Source organism: Lutra lutra, chromosome 6, assembly GCF_902655055.1.
Source record: "Lutra lutra chromosome 6, mLutLut1.2, whole genome shotgun sequence".
NCBI classification, from domain to species: domain Eukaryota; kingdom Metazoa; phylum Chordata; class Mammalia; order Carnivora; family Mustelidae; genus Lutra; species Lutra lutra.
In genome coordinates this window covers 46533138-46556405 of record NC_062283.1, presented here as the reverse complement: position 1 = coordinate 46556405, position 23268 = coordinate 46533138, and the positions used below count along the sequence as shown (strand labels likewise).

The window sequence follows — 23268 nt, the reverse complement described above, 5'->3', positions numbered from 1 at the left end:
AAAACAAATAGTAAAATTGTAGACCTACGTACAATCAAATCAATACTTAAGTGCTAATTGACTAAGGGCTCCAGTTAAAATCCACAGATTACAAAAATGGATTTAAACAAACAAACATGAAACCCAACTCTGCTGCCTTCAGAACTTACATTAAATAAAGGCATATTTCATTTTATTGTGCCTTGCTTTATTGTGCTTTGCAGGAAATGAAAGTTTATGGCAACCCTGCCTTGAGCAAGTCTATCAGTGCCATTTTTCAATTAACCCTTGCTCACTTCATGCTTCTGTGTCCCATTTTGGTAATTCTCACAATATTTCAAACTTTTCCGCTATTGTTATATATCACTGTAATCAGTGATCTTTGATTTACTATGATAATTATTTTGGGTGCCATGACCTGTGCCCATAGAAGACAGTGGGCCTAATACAGATGTGTGTTCTGATTGCTCCACCAGGTGGTCATTCTCCCATTTCTCTCCCTCTCCTCAGGTCTCCCTATTTCCTGAGACAAAACAATTTTGAAATTAGGCCAATCAATAACCCCGCAATGGTCTCTAAGTATTCAAGTGAAAGGAAGAGCTTCATGTCTCTCACTTTCAATTTAATGTTAGAAATGATTAAGTTTGGTGAGGAAGGCATGTTGAAAGCCAAGACAGGCCAAAAGTTAGGTCTCTTATATCAGTTAGTTAAGTTCTGAATGCAAAGGAAAAGTTTTAAAGGAAATTAAAAGTGCTACTCCAGGGAACACATGAATGATAAGAAAGTGAAATAAATGCATTGCTAGTATGGAAAACGCTGTAGTGGTCTGAATAGAAGATCAAACCAGTCACGGCATTCCCTTAAGCCAAAGTCTAAACCAGAGCAAGGCTATAATTCTCTTCAATTCTGTGAAGGCTGAGAGAGATGAGGAAGCTGAAGAAAAATTTGAAGCTGGCAGAGGTTGGTTCATGAGGTTGAGGGAAAGAGGACATCACCATACAATTAAATTACAAGGTGAAGCAGCTGGTGCTGAGGTAGAAGCTGCAGGAAGTCATCTGGAAGACCTCGCTGAGAGAATTAGTGCCGGCGCCTGCGCCAAACGACGGATTTTCAATGTAGATGAAATGTAGATGCCATCTAGGACTTTTATAGCTAGAGAGAAGTCAAAGCCTGGCTTCAGACCTTCTGAGGAGAAGCTGACTGTCTCATTAGGGGCTAATGCAACTGATGACTTCAAAGTTGAAGTCAGTGCTCATTTACCATTCTGAAAATCCTAGGGCCCTTGGGAAGTATGCTGAATCTATTCTGCCTGTGCTCCATAAATGAAACAATAAAGCCCAGATGACAGCACATCTGTTTGTAACATGGTTTATTGAATATTTAAGCCCACTGTTGAGACCTACTGCTCAGAAAAAAAAGATTTCTTTTAAAATATGACTGCTCATGGAGAATGCACCTGGTTACCCAAGAGCACTGATGGAGATGCCCAACCAGATTAATGTTGTTTTCATGCTTGCTAACACAACATCCACTCTGCAGCCATTAGATCAAGGAGCAATTTCAACTTCCAAGTCTTATTATATACAAAATATATTTTATAAAGCTCCAGCTGCCATAGACAGTGATTCCTCTGATGGATCTGGGAAAAGTACATTGAAAACCTGGACAGGATTCACCATTCTAGATGCCATTAGGAACATCTGTGACTCATGCAAAGAAGTCAAAATATCAACATTAACAGGACTTTGGAAGAAGTTGAATCCAAGCCTCATGGAGGACTTTGAGGAGTTTAAGACTTCAGTGGAGGAAGTAACTGTAGAAATGGTGACACAGCAGGAGAACAGAAGTGGAGCCTGAAGATGGGACTGAGTTGCTGCAATCTTGTGATAAAACTTGAATGAATGAGGAGTTGCTTCTTATGGATGAGCACAGAAAATGGATTCTTGAGATAGAAACTACTTCTAGCAAAGATGCTGCAAAGATTGTTGAAATGACAACGAAGGATTTAGACCGTTACCTAAACTTAATTCATAAAGCAGCAGCAGAGTTTGAGATGACTGACTCCAATTTTGAAAAAACTTCTACTATGGCTAAAATGCCATCAAACAGCATTGCATACTACAGAAAAGCCATCAGAGGAAGAGTCAAATGATGCGGCAAGCTTCATTGTTGTCTTATTTTAAGAAGTTGCCACAGCTACCCCCACTTTCAGCAACCACCACTGTGATCACTCAGCAGCCATCAAACTCCCAGGCAACACCCTCTGCAAGCAGATGATGATCAGCATCTTTTAGTCATAAAGTATTTTAACTAGGAATATAAATTTTTTTAGACATAATGCTATTATACACTTAATAGACTGCAGCAAAATATAACTTTTTATGTACTGAGAGACCAAAAAATTCTTGTGTTTTGTTTTACTGTGATATTCACTTTATTGTGCTCTGGAACTGAACTCCTGATATCTCTGAGTTATGTCTGTATTAAGAAACAAATCAGTTGAAAGTAAGTACATGGAAAATAGATGTCCCAAGAAAACAGTCAATACAGAATAGTTGTAGTAGCTATATTAATATATTAACTTCAGGACACAGAGTATAACCAGAAAGTAAAAGGTGTATTTCACAGTGATAAAATTTTAGTAAATTAGAAGAATCTAAAATTCATAAATATGTACACTTCCGATTAGAGAGACTCTACTATGTGAAGAATAAAATCAAGCACTTTTGATGTTTTTCAGAATTCAAAATTCTTTAATCCCTTTCACTTTTATTAAGATAAAGTTTTGAGATATTTGTGTTAATATACTAAAATCATGTGGGTGAGATTTTAGAATTCCTTCATATTAAAAATCAGCCCGGTAAATTAAATAATGTTGCTAATAATCTAACTAAATCCCTAGCCATAACGACATTTTAAAGAAAGGATTATGCAACTCCCAAATACACTTTGAAAAGGTTTCACTTTGAAAAGGTTTCTAGGATTTTTTTTTCTTTTGGCATTTTAAATTCTCCACCTATTTGTGAAAGAGGTTAGTTAGAGTCTTAGAACCTAGACTTGCTATCAAATCCTTCTTTTCGACAACATTCTCAGGTTATTGAATACTTAGTATCTTATGGTACAACCAAACCTAAGAGATTGCCTCTCTTAAGGACAGTAACAACCTTAAGATAAAAAATAAACTACTATAGAAGACCTTATCAAAAATAATACTTTTAATTCAACAGCACGACAGCTTTGGGGTGGGGGAAAAAACGCTTGATTCTCAGTACTGTGAAAATTCCTGGCAACTCTTATCAATAAAATATGTGACTGTGATCAAGGCTCTGAAGACTTTCTGAGACTCATTTTTCTCATCTGCAAAATGAAAGTTAAGATACAGGTGGTTCAAGGTTTTCCCCACCTTTGACCTTGAAGATTTGGTCTTATGGGTATGGTGGAGAACGGCAACAAAACAGTACACTTAAAACACTTAAGTACCAGAATATTTTGTAAAAATGTTACAAGAGCAAAAGCTATTTTAAAAGTTATATAACTTGCTTATATTTTAATTTTCTTAACAAAGAAGAGAAATCATGAGTATGTCATTGACAGTTCTTGCAGGTTTTTTACTCCTTTTCTGGTAGGAAAAACATCTCCTATTTCTATTTTTAAAAATCATTGGGACGCCTGGGTGGCTCAGTTGGTTAAGCAGCTGCCTTCGGCTCAGGTCATGATCCCGGCGTCCTGGGATCGAGTCCCGCATCGGGCTCCTTGCTCGGCGGGGAGCCTGCTTCTCCCTCTGCCTCTGCCTGCCACTCTGTCTGCCTGTGCTCGCTCTCCTCTCTCTCTCTCTCTGACAAATAAACAAATAAATAAATAATCATTTATTTCAATGTCATCATATTCTCAGTAATGTGGAGGTATAGCAAACCAGATTTAGATTCACACTCTGAGTATTTACTTACATTAACATTTATACCTGCATAATAGAGCTACACAAACCATTTATGTGAGGAATATATGAAAGATAGTATTGTGAAATACAAAGCAGGTTAAGTTTAACTTACTTATTTTTTTTACTCTTGCCCCTGAGATATATAATACTGAAATAAGTTACTGGAATTATTTTATAAAAATGACAAATGTCAAAAACACAAACATCTGAGATCATCTAACTTTAAATATAAATAGAAGATCTTTTTGTCCAACATGATATACTTTCTGTACGATACTCTGGATAAAATTAAATCTGTAGGAAGGATAATTAATAAGTCATTTGAGAAAATTAAAATGGCAATACATACAAGATATTAATATTTATCTCCTTTAAAAATTTAACTGACACATTTATAAAGAACTTACTGAATATTGTTATATACAGCATTTGACTTTGGATTCAAAATTTAATATTTATGAAATATAGAATATATATACCAATTTTACATGCATGCAGACCCTGGTTTCCTTAAAATTTATATAGCTTAATAAAGAACAAGAAGTACATTTTACTACATAATAGATGTTCATTCGCTTCTTTTAATGAATAAAATTGCACATTTCTTATTTTGTACATAGTTATTTGTATTTTGTGTATAATCTGTAAACTTGACTATATTACCTTTATATGAAAATTCATCCAAATGATAAACATAACTTTTAAGATGATTGTAAAAATTTTCCATTGTTAAGTGTCTTATTTTGCAGCCTCTTTTTGATTCTCCTAATTGGTTTTTTTAATTTTCCTAATTAGTTTGATCAGATTTCATATCTCATTTTCTTGCTAGGTCAATCAATTCTGTTTTAAATAAGTTGGTCCATTTTAATCTCTGCTGTAGTGTTAAGGAAGAATTCCCTCAAGAACTTATAAATAAAGGAGGGACACCTTGGGAGGTAAGTCGATTAAGCATCTGCCTTCAGCTCAGGTCATGATCCCAGGGTCCTAGGATCAAGTCCTGCATCGGGCTCCTTGCTCAGTGAGGAGCATGCTTCTCCCCTCTACCTGCCACACCTCCTGCTTTTGCTCTCTCTCTCAATCTGACAAATAAATAAATAAAAATCTTTTTAAAAAGAACTTTTAAAAAAAATTTTTACTTACTTATTTTTTAAACTTTATTTTATTTTTTCCATGTTCCAAGATTCATTGTTTATGCATCACACCCAATGCCCCATGCAATACGTGCCCTCCTTAATACCCATTGCCGGGCTCACCCAACCCCTGACCCCCTCTCCTCTAAAACCCTCAATTTGTTTCTCAGAGTCCACAGTCTCTCATGATTTGTCTCCCCCTCCAATTTCCCCCAACTCATTTCTCCTCTCCTTCTCCCAATGTCCTCCATGTTATTCCTTATGCTCCACAAGTAAGTGAAACCATACGATAATTGACTTTCTCTGCTTGATTTATTTCATTCAACATAATCTCCTCCAATCCCATCCATGTTGATACAAAAGTTGGGTATTCATCCTTTCTGATGAAGGCGTAATATTCCATTGTATATATGGACATATCTGCTTTATCCATTTGTCTGTTTGAAGGGCATCTTGGCTCTTTCCACAGTTTGGTGACCGTGGCCATTGCTGCTATGAACATTGGGGTACAGATGGCCCTTCTGTTCACTATATCTGTATCTTTGGGGTAAATTCCCACTAGTGCAATTACAGAGTCACAGGGTAGCTCTATTTTTAATTTCTTAAGGGATCTCCACACTGTTTTCCAAAGCGGCTGCACCAACTTGCATTCCCACCAACAGTGTAAGAGGGTTCCCCTTTCTCCACATCCTCTCCAACACTTGTTGTTTCCTGTCTTGTTCATTTTGGCCATTCTAACTGGTGTAAGGTGGTATCTCAATGTGGTTTTGATTTGAATCACCCTGATGGCTCATGATGAATAACATTTTTTCATGTGTCTGTTAGCCATTTGTATGTCTTCTTTAGAGAAGTGTCTGTTCATGTCTTCTGCCCATTTTTTGACGTGATTATCTGTTTTGTGTGTATTGAGTTTGAGGAGTTCTTTCTAGATCTTGGATATCAGCCCTTTGTCTGTAGTGTCATTTGTGAATATCTTACCTCCCATTCTGTGGGTTGCCTCTTTGTTTTGTTGACTGTTTCCTTTGCTATGCAGAAGCTTTTGATCTTGATGAAATCCCAAAAGTTCATTTTTGCTTTTGTTTCCTTTGCCTTTGGAGACATATCTTGAAAGAAGTTGCTGTGACCGATGTCAAAGAGGTTACTGCCTATGTTCTTCTCTAGGATTTTGATAGATTCCTGCCTCACATTGAGGTCTTTTATCCATTTCGAGTTTATCTTTGTGTATGGTGTAAGAGAATGGTCAATGTTCATTCTTCTATACATAGCTGCCCAATTTTCCCAGCATCATTTATTGAAGAGTCTGACTTTTCCACTGTATATTTTTTCCTGCTTTGTCAAAAATTATTTGACCACAGAGTTGCAGGTCCATATCTGGGCTCTCTAGTCTGTTCCACTGGTCTATGTTTCTGTTTTTGTGCCAGTACCATGCTGTCTTGGTGATCACAGCTTTGTAGTAAAGCTTGAAATCAGGCATTATGATGCCCCCAGTTTTGTTTTTCTTTTTCAACATTTCCTTAGCAATTCAGGATCTCTTCTGGTTCCATACAAATTTTAGGATTGTTTGTTCCAGCACTTTGAAAAATGCAGCTGCTTTCTTATACACTAACAATGAATATACAGAAAGGGAAATTAGAGAATTTATTCCATTTACTATAGCACTAAGAAGCATAAGATACCTGGGAACAAACCTAACCAAAGAAGTAAAGGATCTGTACTCAAGGAACTACAGAACACTAATGAAAGAAATTTAAGAAGACACAAAAAGATGGAAAAGCATTCCATGTTCATGGATTGGGAGAATAAACAGTATTAGAATGTCTATCCTGCCTACAGCGATCTATACTTTCAATGTCATCCTGATCAAAAAAGAACTTTTAAATAGAGGAAATTAGATTGCTCTCTGAGACTTAAACTTTAAAATCAAGGTACAAGAAAAGAGTTAGGAAGCATTTCAAAAAAATACACTCACTTCTAGCCCTGCAAGGCCTGGCATGAACTATAAAGGCTATGAGGACCTAAAACCTAACAAGTCTACAGCCCCCTTGTGAAGGAAGCTGATGGAAGCAGGAATTTGTCACACGTATCCATGTCTTTTGTATTGAGATCACAGACCAGCATTCTAACAAAGGCAGCCATCAACAAATCGAACATAGAGAAGACAAATAGCTTATGGAAAGAGATGACCTAGGAACCCCACCCAATGTGGGTATTTCTCTTAGTAAGAATGAGATCAAATCATAACCTCTCTCAGGATGCTCAAAGAGGACTGGCAGCAATGGAAGAGAAATATAAAGTAAAGCTGGGTTAATATAAGGTCACTGGAGTCATTGTTGTATCATGAAATATATTCAATTCCTCCACAGTTGATAGATATCATATACAAAATTATTCCTTCCCTGAAATCGTATAATACACCAGCTTTCATTATCACTTGTGGAAATCTAAGAGTGTCTGTCCTTTGCAACTTCTGTGAGCCAGTGCTAACAGAAGACTAAAACCCAGTTCAATGCATTATCATATCTAGAGAAAGCATGTACCTATAAAAGAAGAGTTATTTAGCCATGAAAGCACAATGGAAGGAAAGTCACAGAGGGAAATGTTGGCAGCAACTATCCTCACACTGCCCAGAGGAAAGGAAATCCAGCTATGGGACTGTGGTGTTCTAGACCATTATTAGACCGTGTCTGTTGTGATACAGATGCTTCCATCTCCTTTTTGTCTAGAGGCATGACACTTCAATTAATCTAAATACTCTCTTTGTTCTTATATCATGGCTGGCAAATAACCCTAGGTTATGTTTTCATTTCTCATGTACATGATCTACAGCAATAAAATGCATTAATCAATGACACATAAGTATTTCACTCTATGTGGCAATAATTTCTCATTGTGAATTGATAAATTGGCATTCTTATTTGTTGTCATCAGTTGAGTTACTTTGGTTAATAAACATATAGCCTCCAATGGTTGTACATACTTTCAGACAAAATAGGGCTTCTAGGTCTGCGAAGACTAGGGACCAGAACCAGGCCATTTTAAATTTACCATGGTAACACATGGCACCCTAGTAAGCCTTTCAGGAGAGAACATGCAGCAAAATAAAAAACTTACTGTTATGGGTTATAAACCAAAGCCTTCCTTTCCTGTCTAAATTCCTAGAGCCACAGATGGAATAGGTATGATGTCACCAACCATCACCATCAAAGAGGCAAATAGAGGCACCCATTATCTCCCTCCAGACCTCATCCATTTAAGTGTGCTGTCTCTGTTATCACCATCTTACCTGCATCATCACCACCACTTTCTTTCATGCTGCATTCATTCCTAATCCATTTTCTGGAATATAACAAATGTAAAAGACTTCATATTAGTATAGCATTTTGCAGTAGTCAAAGTTTTTTCTCTTACTTATTTCATATCTCGTCCCAAGCTTAATGAGTTGGCATAAACTCTGTGTTCGTCAAAGCAGTACTTCTCAACATGTAATTCAAGCTCCTTCTGCATCAGAATCACTAGTGAGCCTGTCAAGACAAAGCTCCTGACGGAATTCTATGCATACTGAAATTTGATAAATATGACTCTGAAATGAGGATAACAACACATGGCACTAATTCCTGGGATGCTGTGAGAATTAATGACACGTTATTCTTCCCCAAAGGTTTTAGCCAGTGGTTCTCACCCTGACTGTCTATTTCAATCATGTGGAAACATACCAATGCATGGCCTCACCCTAGACCAACTGAATCAGAATCCTTGGGAAGAGGGTTCAAAGAGTGGGATTTTTTTAAAGCCTCCCAGGTGATTCTAATGTTTACCCAGGGTGGAAAACCCCGTATTCTATCTAGCCTACATTTTTCATTTTCGACACATTTATTCTTTCTCTGGGGTTTTGTAAGACAACTTTAGTATGACTGCCAGATATTAAGAAATCTTTAATATGTAAATTAAAACCACAAACAACACTTTAATAGGAAAGTAGCTACTCATCATTAAAATATGCAAATGTAAGGGGAAAATAAATTGATGTGTACATAAGTGAAAAGAAGTAAAATATCTCAGTCACTAATAATAGCTCAGATGCTCCCTGAAGGTAGAATGCTTTGGGGAATTAATGAATATCAAGGAGCTATAAAATATTTTTCCAGTTACATTGTTATTTTGTTGATAAATACAGGTAAACTTAGAATCCTAGAATGCCATAAATCTGCACAGTCTGTAAATAAAATCTTAAAAACAAAAAAAGGGTGCCTGGGTGGCTCAGTGGGTTAAATCCTCTGCCTTCAGCTCAGGTCATGATCTCAAGATTCTGGGATCGAGCCTCACATTGGGCTCTCTGCTTAGCAGGGAGCCTGCTTCCTCCTCTCTCACTCTCTCTCTCTCTGCCTGCCTTTCTGCCTACATGTGATCTCTGTTTGTCAAATAAATAAAAATCTTTTTAAAAAAATCTGCACAGTCTGATGCAATAGCCACCAGATCCATGGGACTATTTAAATTTAAATCAATTAAAATTAAGTAGAATGGGGTTATGGACATTGGGGAGGGTATATGCTATGGTGAGTGCTGTGAAATGTGTAAACCTGGCGATTCACAGACCTGTACCCCTGGGGATAAAAATATATTATATGTTTAAAAAATAAATTAGGGTGCCTGGGTGGCTCAGTGGGTTAAGCTGCTGCCTTCGGCTCAGGTCGTGATCTCAGGGTCCTGGGATCGAGTCCCACATCAGGCTCTCTGCTCAGCGGGGAGCCTGCTTCCCTCTCTCTCTCTGCCTGCCTCTCTGTCTACTTGTGATCTCTCTCTGTCAAATAAATAAATAAAATCTTTTAAAAAAATAAATTAAATTTAAAAAAATTAAGTAGAAAATTCATTCCTTATGTGTCTAGTGGATGTATGTACAGTATAGCCAGTACAAAGTACTGCATCATTTGCAGAAAGCTCTATCGGACTACTATTAGACTCTGAGGGTTAGTTCTACCTTGTAGTTGAAGAAAATGGACCACAGAATACTTAAGTGACTTGCCTATGTTGTAGATGAGGTTAGTAGAAAACCAAGAGAAGAACTAGATGCAAGTATAGTGCTCTATATACTGTTACGATTTAATGAATGGATGGATAGTTGTCATGATGATCATTATATTAATAATTGGCATGATAGAAGAAAATTATTGATTATTTAGTATAAGTCAAATATCCTGAATGTGTTTTTTTCTCACAGGAAACTTTAAAGATAGGTATAATGCTAATTTTACAAATATGGTAACAGTACAACAGAGGTTATCCAAGGATGCACAGCTACTACTTAACAAAAATGGAATGACCATACATATATGTATGTATGTCCAGATGTGTGCATGTGTATGTGTGTTTGTGTGTGGGGTTATAATCATAAATTATTATATAAGACTACTGTAAGAGATTCATTATATCAAATTTTAATCACAACATTAAAAATGTGTTTTTATGACATAATTGTAGTGCCACCAGATACTAAAATTTTTAACATAAATGTACCAGGCTATTTTTTAATAGGCCACTTAAGAAGATTATGGTAAATTCATTTACTTAATCAATGTAAGGGATCATAACATGCCCATCTCATTGAGAATAAAATGGTTTAATGCAATGCTTCAGAGAAGACATTCTATTTGAGGACATACTTAGGATAGGGTTCAGTTTCAACAAAAATTCATCTTAATTAGATTAATTGCTTTTGTGAAAGTGTACTGAGAATTTGAACTCTGTGTATATGTCTATATACATTGTACATATACATAACTCTGTGTATATGTACACTTTACTACATTGGCAGTAGTATAAGACCATGTTAGTTGATTTAAAATATATCAATGGTATGTTGATAAGCATTTCTAATTATTTAGGTTCTACTTTATCTTTTATTTCAAGTAGTATAGGATACCCATATTTCCTTTCCTTACCCTGAGATACTCTGTTGGTAGTATTAGTGGAACTTAAATTTTTTTAACATTTGCAAGAACTAAATTAACATGGATAAGACAAACTGGAAACAAAAGGCAATTAAAAACAATTAAAAAAAACAAGGACTAAGATATAGCCATCTCTTTGATGAAGAAAAAAATATAGTAGTCTCCCCTTACCTGAGGGGATGTATTGCAAGACCCCCAATGAATCCCCAAAACCACAGATGGTAGTAAGCCCCATATACACTATGCTTTTCCTATACATGCATACTGTGATAAAGTTTAATTTATAAGACACATTAAGAGATTAACAACAAGAACTAATAATAATATAGAACAATTATAACAATGTCCTGCAACAGAAGTTATGTGAATGTGGTGGTTTCTTTCTCAGAGTATCTTATTGAACTGTATTCACCCTCCTTCTTTTGATAATGTGAGATGGTAAAATACCTACTTGTTGAGATGAATTGAGGTGAATGGTGTAGGCATTATAATGCAGTGTTAGGCTGCTATTGACCTTTTGGCCACAAATCAGAAGGAGGAACATCTGCTTCCAGGTGTGGTTGACCATAGGTAACAGAAACTTGCAGAAAACAAAACCACAGATAATGGGGGACAACTTTAACATCATTTTAGTGTCCAAACTATAATCACTGCTCTAATTGCCCTGGAATGTTCTAGCAATCCTTAACAGAATGGAATTTTTTAAATGACTCTTGGGCAAACTTAATTTCATTTTTTAAAACTGAAAAATCAGAACAAATTATTTTCTGTTTTTCCCCCTTAGATTTTCCCATAACTTGCATTTTATAACAGTACAAAGGCAAAATTTCTGCATATTGAGTGAGACAGAATCTGAGAATTGCCTACTCAATTGCCATCTTCCCCTTCTTCTTCACTAACAGAACTTGAGTGTTGTGTCGTACTAAAAAAACAGCTGCCCTTGCAGATGGAAATGGTCAATTAAATATAAAGGGAATTTATTGAATGGGAAATCCATGTTGCTTTCCCTCTTATTTCTGATTCTGCCTTGAACTCAGTTGTAAAGGCTGAATTCCAGAAACCACTTGCATTATCAGGAACCCTTGGGTTGAAAATTACATGCTAACTATAAGAAAACAGAAATCTTAAAAGGGGTAGAGTCCCGGGACGCCTGGGTGGCTCAGTGGGTTAAAGCCTCTGCCTTCAGCTCAGGTCATGATCTCAGGGTCCTGGGATCGAGCCCCGCATCGGGCTCTCTGCTCAGCAGGGAGCCTGCTTCCTCCTCTCTCTCTGCCTGCCTCTCTGCCTACCTGTGATCTCTGTCTGTCAAATAAATAAAATCTTTAAAAAAAAAAGGGGGTAGAGTCCCTGATAATAGTGACCCTTTCTCATCAACTTTGGACTACCTGTACCTGAATTTGTTTTATGTTAATGCCTTGAAAACTTTGTCTAAGCCAATGTTATCTCGGTCTCTATCTCTAAAAGCCAAATGAAATTCCCAACATATTCAGTTTTACAAAACCCTGGCAACCAAATCACAAAAATCAAATACAACAATGGTGGAAAGCAACATGAGAATTATATAAATTATTCACATTTTTCATTTTTTACAAATGATGAAGTATATTTACCAAAGTTTAAACAATGCAAATAATTTTAAGTGAAATCTAAATTACCTACCTATGAAAGGTTATCAAAGTAGGGGAAGAAGTGGAGTTGACCTTTCCTTAGTTTATAAGGCCATCCTCAAATTCACTCACTACTGGTTTCCCATAGTATGTATCTCTTATCAAACATGTTCTATTAACTGGTCAAAGAAGATATTGTGAAAATAGTAACCCAGAAACTACTATACATTGAGTCTAGTTGTATTAGGGGCAAAGAAATTTTACTGCAGACACCAAAGAACCTAACAAGGCTAAGTCTATTAAGACTTGTATTTTTCTGTTTGTTGTTGTTGTTCTATTTTTCTCATTTAGGAAATTCAGAAGGCAAATAGTCCAGAACTCATACCATCAAGGCAATTCAACTCACTTTGTTTATTATATGGATTTGTCCTTATGGTTACAAACATTAGGCATCTTGTTACATATCATAGGCAGACAGAAGAAAAAAGACAAAGCCCGTAGGGTCATGCCAACTGAGTTTGCACAGTTTACAAAGCTTTCTCAGAACCCCTATGAAGTGACTTCTGCCTATCTCAACTTACATTCTATGCCCACACCCTTACTGCAAGCTGGTGGGAAAGTGAGTGTCTGACTTTTTATACTTTTTACGATTGGAGGTTTCTCCTACCAACCAGGAACTAGGAGTTTGAAGAATGGTTAGGCAACCATCAATGTATGCCATATTTGCCAATTATCTTCTGTTGAATTAATAATGGAAAAGCTTTCTTTCAATTTGTGGCCACACTTTTAGGTTCTTCCTTTGCTTATCTTCCTGTTGGCATTGCCTTTTTTTTTTTTTTTTTGTTCATAGAACTAACAGCTTTGTCAGAGGGAAAAGAGAAGACCTTTTAAATGAACAGACTTTCATTCATGAATCTTACTACTCTCATTTTCCTCGGAAGGGGAAAAGGTGGACATGTGAAATGGGGTGACATTAATCTGTGAAGCTGAATGAGGCTTCATTGAGGGGTCTCTACAAGAGAAGAGAAAAAAAAATTTCCTCTCTACAATATCCATATATAGATCTCTGCTCTCAACTCTTGTTTTGAGTGAATAGTAATGTTTTAAAAAATAGAATTTGTGGTTATTCTTCAATAAGTGCCAATCCTGTCTCCTTAGAAAAGTTCTGTTAAAACGAAATTTCAGCCAGTTACATAACCCATCTGACAGCATCTCTGTAAGCTGCTCATTAAAACGAAGGATTCTGGGATTAGACAAAGCAAACAGAACCCTCCTTTGCCCTGTGCCTTAGAAAGGATGTTCTCAACACTATGTTAGTCTAGAGGAGGAAAATGAAACACTTAAATATCTTTGACATTTAAAAGCCACTAAAAATGAATTAAATTATACTGGTAATAACTTATGTTTATGTAGCACTTTATGTGTTTCAAAATCCTTTTAACTGCGTTATTTCCCATTTGATAGAGCAATCATCGATACTTAAAGTTACTTGCCTAAAAGAGCACAGAAATGTAATATAGATCCCTTATAACAGAGCCCCAAGATTCACATTTACCTTCCTTCTCTCTAAATCTGACCTTACCAGGAGAAACAATTGCCACTAGCAGACAAATCCTGTATTAGCTGTGACTGCATGGGACTCCCACTGTAGGCCTCGCAGTCACTTTGCCAGCTAGGCCACCCCATAACCAGAATTCTGGCATTTGCAGGTCCCTCATCTGCCAGAAGATTCCTGCTCACTGAGGTCACAGAATAGGAGAGAACCTCCTCTCTCCTGACAACTCTGCTGCTTTGCTATAACCTTATCAGCATTGAATTATCATTTTAAGGTTTGAAAATAAAGCCATCACCATAGATGCACATAAATTATGAAGTAATTTTTTCTTCTTTGGGAACCATTACAAATGTGATCAATGTAAAATGAAAAATTCTCATTTATGATTACTATCGAGTCATTTACTTTCCATGCCACACACAATCACAGAAGAGTTTTAAAGTATTAGAATATAAAGACACATAAATCTGTGTTGCTCCAAGCTAATGCATTTGTTATATATTTCAAGATGGTCTTTTTGGCATGGAGCCATATCGAAGTCTTTAGTTCAGATCTGACTGCAGTGGTTATATCAAAGTGCATCAAAATCCTGCCCTAAATTACATTTTCTAGAAACAATCAATGTTCTAAGAAATATTTCAAAACTCCCAAAGTACGTAGATCAGTAAAAGAAATCTTTTTTTTTTTTTCAATCTGGAACTTTGGAAATAGACTGAGCCCCACTCCTAATTTGTGCCAAGGTATTTGGTCTGGATCCAACTTGGGTGTATTCAAGATAGCTTTTTGGGGTGCATGGGTGGCTCAGTCAGTCATTAAGCATCTGCCATCAGCTCAGGTCATGATCCCAAGGTCCTGGGATCGATTCCTACATCAAGCTCCCTGCTTGGTGGGAAGCCTTTTTCTCCCTCCCCCACTTCCCTTGTTTGTGTTCCCTCTCTAGCTACCTCTCTCTGTTAAATAAATAAATAAATAAATAAAATCTTTAAAAAAAAAAAGATAGTTTTTCAATAAGTGTGAAAATTTTAAGAAAGTATTAGTTTTTGGAAAGTTCAGAAAAAAATATATGAACTTCATTTCTCTCAAAGTTTTAAGTAGAATATATGCTCAATAATTGTTTCTGTTTTAATTTTGTTAAGTTTAACTACTCAATATACAGATACAGCCTTAGTTCTGCTTCTCTGTGACCAGGTTAGAACATTTTTTTAGAACAGTTTGCTGTCCTGTAAATAGCTAAAGATTGTAAGGCCCATATTATTGTAACTTGAAGCAGATTGATAATTTTAATAACAGAACAAAATGTTTTCTTAGTTCAACAAATATCCTAGTGCTTACATGATTAATAAAGTTTTATTTAAGAGATGTGCTCATTAGCAACTATAAAAAGTTCATTTTTATCATGTGCATTGCATTTTAAAATGCATATGTATATGCAAATATACATGTGTGTATATATATATGTATATATATATAAATATAAATCAACTCATCTAATCCTCACAAATTTGAATTAGTTGGTCTAGATGAGAGTTTTCTCTTATATGATTTCTCAGAATAAATGCTCACATTAGGAAATCCTGAATTCCTAAGTATTAGTGATGCATTAATTGTACAGTGAGGTTTGTCGACTGTTGAGCTTCGTGTATGAACATAGATATTATAATAATAATGGTAATTACTATTATTTACTGAGTTCTTTTTAAGTGACATAGTGCTTCCTATATGTATTAACTCATTTAATTATCTTGGAAATCTGAGGGAGTAGATATTCAGTATCCTCATTTAACTTACAAGGAAGTCTAGGCTCAAAGAGCATGGTGATTTCCCCCAGGTCACAGTTATAAAGTGGCAAAGAAATTCAGTCCCAAATCCTTATATGCTAAAACCTATGCTCTTTTTCATTTCGCCCTGCTGCCTCTAATTTTAGAGCATAAACCAGTCCCCATTTAGAAAAACATGCTTTCAAATTAAATGAAATAGGAGAAAAGATGCAATGAACAGCTTGAGAATAAAATCATACATAACTTGAGAATAACCTCATAATTCATAAAACAAGTTTGCATCTGTTATTCTAATGTACCGCCTGTGTTATAATAGCATATTTTCATAATTTATTCATGCTGCTACATTATTTTTCTCAACATAAATCCAGTGTATAACTCTTTTACTTAGTGAATCTTTTCTAATAAACCTTTTTACAGAAAGTTCCCTGCTAGCTGACACTGACTGGTAACAGACAATAGGAAAAATCTCACTGCTGCCAACAGGTTATAGAAGGTTTGGCTCTTGTTTAAGAGCTGTGCCTCATTCCAGCTAGAAAAGGTGCATTTCGAAAAACTCTGAAAAAGACATACAATAATTTGACATGTAGCAGGTCCTCAATGAGTAGATAGTAAGTGTGAATGCATGAATGATGGACATTAGTATTTGACATTTCAACTGGGCCAGCAGGAAGAAATTTCAGCATTCTGCAAGTCACACTGTCCTGTGTTGGGTTCTCCAGATAGAGACTCTGAGACAGATTTCCTGAAAAGAAGTCTTGGGAAATGCTCTCAGAAGCAGCCTGGTGGGGAGGGGGGAAGGAGGGAGTGAACAAAGTAAGATGGAGCAGAGGGAGAAGTGCCATGCAGTTGCAGCAAAGATTAAAACCAACCCACCAGGGAACACTGGAGCCCAGACGGTCTTTCAAAGATGTCCACATTCAGGCAATGGGTCCATGCTTTTGAACTCCTGATTAGTCAGTCATTGGCTTAGCTTTGATCACTTAGCAGCCAAATGTCCCAGTGGCTGGCAGAATGAGTGTTTCATTCACAAACACCACAGCATCCACCATGGCAGTCACTTCTCTAATGGGTGGAAGAGAAGTATTCTTTCACCACATTCCATAAAATAAGAATTACCAATTTTTAAATTTACTATGTGCTTTGCAACATACATAAATTATTGTTTTATTTCAAGTGGTATATTCTTCTCAGTCCTGCCTTACAGATGAGGAAAGAGAGATTCAGAAATATTAGGTAACTTGTCTGCAATCAGACAATAAACTTTTCCCCTTCCATGGCAGACTGCTATCCTTTTGTGTTAGCTAAAGTGATGGGGCTTTTATGGGACATCAGTTCTTCACTCTGATGAAAGCATAATTGCCAAAATGAGGTGAATGCCAAGAAGCATCTTTTCTTAAGTCTCTTGTCTTGTGTTTTAATACCTGTTCCTGACATCTTCCTTGATGAGCTAACAAGACACATGATTTAGGTTAATTTCTTGATATTTTTCTTTTCAATTAAAAGGAAAAGATGATATTTTTCTTTCCAAAGTTAATTCTCTTCTGCAACTTAAATAAATCACTAAGGAATAGCATATCAGGACACATTTTCTGAAATTTCTTTGTTTCCATTAATTGTGGTTGGAAACATAATATTTTTCAGATGTAATATTGAAGTCAAAACAACAGAAATGTCACCAGCAGGGGTGCTTTTGATTTGTTCCACAAGGAACATGTAGATATTAAAAGTTAGTTTATTAAAAATTATATAAAGATAATGAAGAAAAAATATTTTGTATTGGAAGAAGACATCTTGTATATGAATAAAAGCAGAAATTAACAGACCACTTATATGCAACTGTTTCAAAGGCATAATCATTTCTTCATCACCAAGAAAATAGCTAGGAAAAGATGTTAACTCTAAAAAGTGTTTTGAACAAATTGAACATGAAGTTATTTGAGATGAATAATTTGAGAGGAACATGTTGACCACTTGCATCAGAATTTCCCCCCTCCGTTCCTGGAAAGCATGCAAAGCACCATGGAAAATAAAGAAAACATGCAAACAAACTCCGTTTTCAGTGAAATTAGGAAAAAGAAATATCCATCAAATTCAAAATATACATTAGACTCCCAGAAATATCTAAATACTGGCAAAAGCCATGCACACAGTGCCATCAAGAGCATCCAAGGGCCTGACTAGTAGCAGATTTCCCAAAGTGGCACTCACATCCTGCGGAGGAAGCACAGTTCTGAAGTCCTGTCCACCACAACTCCAGTGGGATCTGCCAAGATCAAACAGAACTGAGATTGAGCAGGCAGAGCTCTTGGAGGGAAGTGAGAAGAGAAGCCAGCAGCAGATCTCAGAACTAACAGTTATTCATTGAGTGAGGGTCCAACTTGGACTCAGAGGCCATGTGCCTTGACTGCAGCAGTGTTGAGGGAAATGGGGAGAACATGGCTGGTGGCAGATATTCTTCTGGATGTGATTTGGTTGGAGGAAACAGAAGAAGCCAGCTGGCTCTTAGGAATACAGAGAAGCACCATATGAAGAAAAGAGTCCATCTAGGTAGCAACAAAAGAGAGAATTATAATTACAAGCTCTGGAAACTACTTTTTCCCCCCAGGCTGAAAGAATATCTTGGAAATGGTTCTTCTAAGAAAACTCATCTTTCCTACCATTAAAAAAAAAAAAATGGAGATATCATAGAGCCAATAAAATGTGGGGACATGGGAGTGGGGAATAAGCATAAAACATATCCTCAGTCAAAAAAAAAACAAAACCCAAAAAACAAAAATGAAAACCAAAAAATATTATAATTAAGATGGCAACTGTTATAAACATTTCAACATGAACTAATATAATATGATTAATATGTAATATTAAATTGTAACCAATATGAAGGAAGACCATAAAGAAGCAGAAACACAAAACTCAAAAAAGAGCTATTTTTTCTACTAGGAAAATGGTGGTAGCTTCATTCTGAGTTGTCCTACTGGAAAACATAAGGGGCAAACCAAAGAGAAAGATAAAAACCTGAAGGACATAATTACTAAAACAGAGAGACAGAAAACTCACCAATTTCAAATTATATGTGTGCATGGCAACTGGCAGTTGAGACTAATGGGACAGGCAAAACAACATGTTCAGGAAATGCTGGGCCTGCTGCCTGTGGCAAAGAAGACAACCATGAAGTTATCTGGTAGCAACAGTTATCTTGCTCATGCTGCCAAAATACCTGATAACTAACTAAAATGTGTCCCATCCTGAGAAGAAAGGTCTCTTCAGGCTGCCTTGAATTGGTCTTGAGCCCTGGCAGAAGCAGAGTTTACAGGCACAGAAGGGAGGCTGCAGACATAGGTGACAGATCTAGGAAGCACCAGCAAGACCACTTATAGCATATAAGGTATTACTGTGGAAATGGGTCCCATGTTCCTAGTGAAAGACTGGGAAAACCCAGGGACAGAAGCAAAAGTCATCCAAAACCAGGTTAATTTCTGAGAATCAGAGGAGGTGTGTTGACCCAGAAATGTGCCACCAGTATGGATGGAGGGAGCATTGGAATCACGAAGTCTAGAAAGCTACTCTGGCCTCATTTTACATGCTGCAGTGAGCTCTGGCTAGTGATCCAGGAGTATCCAACTCATTCTAATGTGAGTGACAACAAAAGAATAAACACAGAATCAATACAAAACTGTAGGAATTTTCCCCTTCTGTTCTTGGAAAGCATGCAAAACAGTATGGAAAATAAAGAAAGCACATACACACACACAAACTCCATTTTTAATGAAATGAAGAGAAAGAAAAATCCACCAAATCCAAAATATACATAAGGCTCCCAGAAAGATCCAAGAAATGGTAAAAGCCACACAAACTGTGCTATGGGGAGGGTCAAAGAGTCTGAGCAGAAGCAGATTTCACAAAATGGCCACCCTTATCCTGAAGAGGAAGCCCAATGCTGGAGTCCTATAGAAGATTTTATGATTAAAAGTTAAAATACTCTGGGGATACAATCAAGATGGTGGAGGAGTAGGAGAACTTAGTTTCATCTGGTCCCCAGAACTTAGCTAGATAGCTATCAAATCATTCTGAACACCTGCAAACTCAACCAGAAATCTAAAAGAAGAATAACTGCAGCTCTATGAATAGAAAAGTGACCACTTTCTGCATGCATTATTTATAACAGCCGAATGTTGGAAGCAGTGCAAGTGTCCATCGGCTGATGAATGGATAAAGACATGATATATATACATGGTGGAATATTACTCAGCCATGAAAAAGAATGAAAACTTATCACTTGGAACAACATGGATGGAGTTAGAGGATATAATGCTAAGTGAAATATGTCAGTCAGAGAAAGACAAACACTGTATCATTTCACTCATATGTGGAACTTAAGAAACAAAACAAATGAGCAAAGAAAAGAACAGAAAAACAAACAGACTTACATACAGAGAACAAACAGATTGTTATTAGAAGGGAAGTGAGTGGGGAATGGTTGAGAGAGGTTAAGGGAATTAAGAGTACACTTATTGTGATAAGCATGGAATGATGTATACAATTGTTGAATCTCTAAATTATACAACTGAAACTAAAAAAAATAAATAAATAAAAGATAAAGTATATTGGCAGATGAACAGTGTTAACTTGTTATTCTTCTGCTTTATAAGGAGGGTGAGAGACTTAGGAATGATGATTGTAGAGATGGGGTCCACAGTTCTCTTACTATCTGTGAAATGTTGCTGTAGCATATTGACTTTCTTATGCTTTGGAGTTTCTGTCTTTTGCATGAACAAATTTGGAATCTGATGTGCCACTGAGATGGAAATTAACAGTAAGTTTCTTAGGTTTGGGATGAAACGGGCCATATATATAGTGAAACAACAAATGCATAAGGGGCCCAGAAACTGTAACTCTTGTCCCATCTATGTGACTCTGAGCTGTTGGAGAAATCATTTTAATTTCTTGCTTCTGTTTTCTCTTTGTAAATTGTGAAGGAATAAACAACAAAATGCTTTTTATCCTTTTCTGTATATTTTATTTTATTGCTATTGCTGCTTGAAGGTTGGGTTACATTTGTTTATTCAGCAAATATTTACTTAACTCCTACTATATGCCAGGAACTGTTCTAGTGAATAACCAAAGTTCCTATTCTTGTGGATTTTACATTTTAACTGGGACTAGGGAAGAGAAAACAAACAAGATTATAAAGAGATTCAATGGTATGTTACAAGGTAAGAAGTATTTTTTTTTTAAGATTTTATTTATTTATTTGACAGACAGAGATCACAAGTAGGCAGAGAGGCAGGCAGAGAGAGAGGGGGAAGCAGGTTTCCCGCCGAGCAGAGAGCCCGATGCGGGGCTTGATCCCAGGACCCCGGGACCATGACCTGAGCCGAAGTCAGAGGCTTTAACCCACTGAGCCACCCAGGCGCCCCAAGAAGTATTTTTTAATTCAAGTATAATTAACATGCAGTGTTATATGAGCTTCAACAATGCTATAATGATTTAACAATGCTATACATTACTCAGCACGAATCAAAATAAGTGTACTCTTTTTTTTTTTAAGATTTTATTTATTTATTTGACAGACAGAGATCACAAGTAGGCAGAGAGGCTGGCAGAGAGAGAGGAGGAAGCAGGCTCCCTGCCGAGCAGAGAGCCCATTGCGGGGCTTGATCCCAGGACCCTGGAATCATGACCTGAGCCAAAGGCAGAGACTTTAACCCACTGGGCCACCCAGATGCCCCAAGATAAGTGTACTCTTAATTGCATTCACCAATTTCACCCATCCCCCCACATCTTTTTTTTTTTTACAGATTTTATTTATTTATTTGAGAGAGAGGGAGAGTGAGAACATGAGATAGGAGAAGGTCAGAGGGAGAAGCAGACTCCCCATGGAGCTGGGAGCCCAATCCAGGACTGATCCTGCCACTCCAGGATCATGACCTGAACCAAAAATAGTCGCTTTACCAACTGAGCCACCCAGGTGCCCCCCAGCAACTTCATTCCAGTAACCACCAGTCTGTTCTCTATATTTAAGAGTCTGTTTTTTTGTTTGTTTCTTTTTTTCCTTTTTGTTGTTTCTTAAATTCTACATATAATTGAAATCATATATTATTTGTCTTTCTCTGCTGACTTATTTCACTTAGATTATACCCTCTAGGTCCATCCACATTGTTGCAAATAGCAAGATGTCATTCTTTTTTATGGCTTAGTAATAGTCCATAATACATATATATGCACCACATCTGTATCCCTTCATCTATGAATGGATGCTTGGGTTGTTTGGTCATTGTAAATAATGGTGAAATAAACATAAGCATGTACATATCTTTTCAAATTTGTGTTTTCATTTTCTTTGCATAAATACCCAGTAGATGAATTACAGGATTATATATTAATTCTATTTTTAATTTTTTGAAAAATCTCCATACGGTTATCCACAGTGGCTACACCAATTTGCATTCCTACCAACAGTGTGCAAAGCTTACTTTTTCTCCACATCCTCACCAACAAAGCCATGGAAAGAATAGAGCAGAGTAAGGAAGTATAAGAAGTGCTTGGAGAACTGTTCTGTTTTTGTTTTTGTTTTTTTTAAGATTTTTATTTATTTATTTGTCAGAAAGACAGAGAAAGAAAGAGAGAGCATGCACAAGTTCACAAGCAGGTGGAGTGGCAGGCAGAGGAAGAAGTAGCCTCCCTCTTGAGCAGAAAGCAGAACACTGGACATGATCACAGGACCTTGGGATACTGGCTCAACCCAAAGGCAGATGCCTAACCAACTGAGCCACCCAAGGTGTCCTGAAACTATTCTGTTGTTAAAGGCAATTCAAGGTAACTCTAATTATTAGATATAATTAGACAAAAATTAATCATGCTTTTTAAAATGGAACACTTTTTACCTTTTGAGATTCTCTAAAATAATTTTCAAATCCTAATTTTCAGTTATTTTCAGATTAACTATCCTTTTTAAAAAATTGAATTAATTATTGATTTCATAAGATATTTTGCTCTCCAAAGAATTAACCCATCATTTTCACCATCTCTTATTTTACTATCCCAATATATTGATTCTGATTTTAAGTATTTTTGTTCCTTTTATTTTCTCTCCTCTTTGTTCTTTTTCTAGCCTCTAATGGTAAAAGTTTTGTTGCTTTATTTTTATTATTTCTCATTTAATAATATAAGCTTTTAAGACTACAAATTTTTATCTGAGTAATTTGGTTATATCTAATAAATTTTTATAAAGAATGTACTAATTATTCTTATTCTCTATTTTGTAATTGCAATTTTAATTTTTTATTGTGCCCAAGAGTCATTTAGAGAGAGTTTCTTTAATTGCCAAGACTTTG

General features: G+C 36.3%; 1 pseudogene; it reads left to right on the top strand.

Moving 5' to 3' along the window:
• Positions 1–547: 547 nt before the first annotated feature.
• On the top strand, positions 548–2256 carry LOC125101591 (tigger transposable element-derived protein 1-like; annotated as a pseudogene).
• The last annotated feature ends 21012 nt before the right edge of the window (positions 2257–23268 follow it).